This window comes from Etheostoma spectabile, chromosome 18 (genome assembly GCF_008692095.1).
Source record: "Etheostoma spectabile isolate EspeVRDwgs_2016 chromosome 18, UIUC_Espe_1.0, whole genome shotgun sequence".
NCBI classification, from domain to species: Eukaryota; Metazoa; Chordata; class Actinopteri; order Perciformes; family Percidae; genus Etheostoma; species Etheostoma spectabile.
The window spans coordinates 16,331,847-16,335,456 of NC_045750.1; the positions used below are offsets into that span (position 1 = coordinate 16,331,847).

Sequence of the window (3,610 nt, forward strand, 5' to 3'; positions counted from 1 at the left end):
GGCTACAGCGACAAAGGATATTAAACCTGTTTCAAGCTCTTTGAACCTGTAATGTTTGTCCACTGTCACTAACAGACAAGTTCTCAAACTCGAACTTGAAGCACTTTCTTTTTCAGCCCCCCTAAAAAGGGTCTAAAATCGCCAATGTGCATTGCATACAGAGATATCAGAGCGAGGGGTGCCTTGCTCAATGAGGCAGACTGCATCTCTCCCAAGCTAAGTTCCCTTAGACCGAGCTACTCCAGACCTTGGTGTGTTTTGATCAAAGTGTGTTGACAGTGGCCTGGCAACTTAAGCCACAACCGCCATCAGATTTTTCATTACAATGTTGCTCGAATCTGATTGGCACCTAGAAGTATATGACATCATCGTTAACCAACTGAGCCCCGCCCACTTCAAACCAGTAACAACAGCCAGAAAATAAAATGAAATGTCTTTTAATTAAAAAAATAAATTAAAAAACGTTCTAAAAGAGAATGTTTTGCTCATGCAGGACCTCATCACTCATAATAAAAAGCTGATTGAGAAATAGGTCTTCAGGGCTCTTTTATGTCTTCATTAGTGTCTCCGAGTCTATTTTTAAAAATGAATAAACTCTAAGTGACTAATTTGAGTGCTACAAAAATGTCAGAGAGTGCTTTAATTCCCCTTGAACTGATCAAATCAGCAGGCTGATGACAGACATCAGTGGTCCACTCACAGTTAATTGCAGTGGCAGGTTAAGAAAGGTGCAGACCTAAAAGAGACTTTAACTCATGATAGATGACAATCCAGCCACCCAGTCATAACCCTGCTCCCTTCTAAATTTAGTGACCACTATGTGGTATTTGGCACACCCGTACTGTAGGGTTGGGATTTAAACGAATGTTGAATACAATGATCTGTACTATAATTGTCCAGTGCTTTGGATACTGCTGCCTGTTTGCAAGGGGAAAAAAACATCCGCTCTAAGAGAACATTGACCTCGCTTGCACACTGGAACTTGGTGAAAGTGAGCGCATGCACGCAGGGGGGGGGGACCTTGTTGTCTGTCTTTGCGCGCTTTGCGAAGCGCGCATCGGGCTCTCCTCTCTCCAACCGCGCCTGCAGAATTCATCCCTCCCTCCCTGTTTCGCTCTCTCTCTCTCTCGCTATCCCTCTCTCACAGAAGGTGTTTTAACTTTACGACGGCGACAACATTTCAGCCTCAAGGTAAACGCTTTTATTGGGAAAGGAGACCTTGTAGGAGGAGAGGGAGACAACGAGACTGTGACGGCGGCGTTTCGCCGAGCGGAGCCCTGTTCAGCCCGATATGATTGACTATTTCTTGAAATGAGAAAGTCTTAGAAAGGTCTTTTTTTTTTTTCCTGGGCGACACCGTCAGCATCACAGCCACAATGTACAAGCGGAAACAAGCGAGTGTTTGCATCCTCCAAACAATATTTGGATTGTCAAGAACTCAAAGGTAGGACATTCATTCACCAATTAAAAGCTAAAACTGCCCAGATTGTTGAGTTGGCTTTTTATAACGCGCGTTCTTAAAGCTAATCATTGTCTAATAATGGTTTAGTAAATTGTCTTTACGGAAAATAGGTTTTTACATTTCCGCACGAGATCACTGTTTTAGAGAAAGAAGTGATGAAGTGTCGCATCGCAATGTGTGTTGTGATGAAGGATGTTGTTGATAAAGAACTCTGCACACAGTTTCCACCTGCGACTGCTGGAGCATAAATCCCATCCTCATCTGTGTGTGTGTGTGTGTGTGTGTGTGTGTGTGTGTGCGTGTTATAATGTACGATACGCCGTTGGCATGAAGTCATCAAGTGACTATTTGCACTGTAATAGTACATTTTTTTCCTCTGAGATTGTTTGGAACACTTGGTCAGATTGAATTCAAGAGCATTTTTCACCCTCTATAGCCAAGAAAAATAGACAATAGCTAAGGTGAGAAAAGGAGTGGTTCAGTGTCTACATTCAGGATATTTTAGTATTATTATCTTCGGCATGCAGTAAGTTGTTGTATAAGCTGATAATTGGGATAAATGTTGCAGCAAATATTTAGCAATTTAGAAAAAAAGAGGTATGCAGCAAGGAGCTTATTCTCTTTCTTCACACACACTCACACAAACACACACACACACACACAAACACACGTAATCTTTGAGGAAAAAACAGATATGTGTTTCTAAAATTAGTTTCAGGCTCAATCCATTACACATTTACTTCAATGTCAGATTTTAAGTGTTGGCTGTGGAGATCTATCTATCTATCTATCTATCTATCTATCTATCTATCTATCTATCTATCTATCTATCTATCTATCTATCTGTCTATCTATCTGTCTGTCTGTCTGTCTGTCTGTCTGTCTGTCTGTCTGTCTGTCTGTCTGTCTGTCTACCTACTTACCTACCTCAGACAAAACACAATCTAGATTCATGGTGTCTTGCCATCAGCTACTGGAGATCAATAGGCAATGAAGACAACTTAGCCAGAGCCTGCCTCTCACTAACAGTGTACATGGCTGCTATTGACAGCAACCTTCCCGTTGTATTATTCAAACACGTGGCTGAGCCTTTCAGGGGAGGATTTACACATGAAGCAACACTTTAAATCATGTGATGGACGTGTGGAAAACACTAAGCCAAGTGATAAAAAAGGAGAGAAGACAAGCGTCCAGAGGAGTCCTGACTCCTCTGTGGAAAGGTTCCTTGCTGGGGGTTTAATGTCTTATCAGCTCCACAGATAGACATGTCGACAGAGGGAAGAGACTATCAGCAGCGGCTGCTGACACAGGAATAGGATTCAGATTAATTTCAAGTGGATTATGACATTTTTACACAGTCTCCTTTGATGATAATAGTTCATAAAGGGATCAGTCAACGCGGTTATAAGCCCATTACTCACTTCATCTTTTCGGCTTAATCTGTCAGTGGACTTTCATGTGCTGAGGCCAGGGGGTAAGGTTCACCACGAATGAGATGTATTTGCTATTTCCGCAGTGAGCTCTCATGAATTATCCCAATGTGAGATCATCAATAACTACCTGGCGTTACCTTATTATGCACATTAAACTCCAGCCAGCGCTTCCAAAATGAAATTACAGAAAGATGAAGTTGTTGTTGTAGAGTGCAGGGAGCAGATGCGGTATCCAGGAAAAAGGAAAAGCTGTGAGAGACAGGCCGGATGAAATGGGTTGGTAAACATGGCCGACAGATAAGACACATTGGTATTCAGCTGCATCTCGCCACGCTGGCCTCAAGTCCCGGCCGATAATACCCGCTCTCGGCTTCAGGGTCAAAGGTCTGAGGTTGATTGGCAATGGGCTGACACAGGGAAATAGAGTGTGCTGACTGGAGTCTAATGGGGTTGAAGTGCACAGATGTCGGAGCGTGGCAGGCGTGTTAGCGATGCCACGGTCCCACTCTCCCCCTCGCGCACCTGGATTCTTACAGGTTGTTCACTAATCTATTAGCTCCTTTTGTCAAACACCTCTGGGCTCTCTCACACAGCAGCACACAGGCCGGTGCATGTGCCATCTCTGTCATGCTGGATTGTTTTCCGCGCACAGCGTTTGCTCCATACACTTTCAGCTGCAACCCCCCCCCCCCCCCCCCCCCCCCCCCCCCCCCCC

At 44.0% G+C, this 3,610-nt stretch overlaps 1 protein-coding gene across 2 annotated transcripts in view; it reads left to right on the plus strand.

Annotated features, from left to right (window-relative positions):
• Positions 1-991: 991 nt before the first annotated feature.
• The window catches only part of syndig1l (synapse differentiation inducing 1-like), a 42,959-nt gene continuing 40,340 nt past the window's right edge, over positions 992-3,610 (plus strand). The window contains exon 1 of one of the 2 annotated variants that reach the window (XM_032543379.1): positions 992-1,444. The gene's annotated coding sequence lies outside the window, so the exon portion shown is untranslated. The remainder of the gene's footprint in view (positions 1,445-3,610) is intronic. The other variant, XM_032543380.1, reaches the window with a different exon arrangement.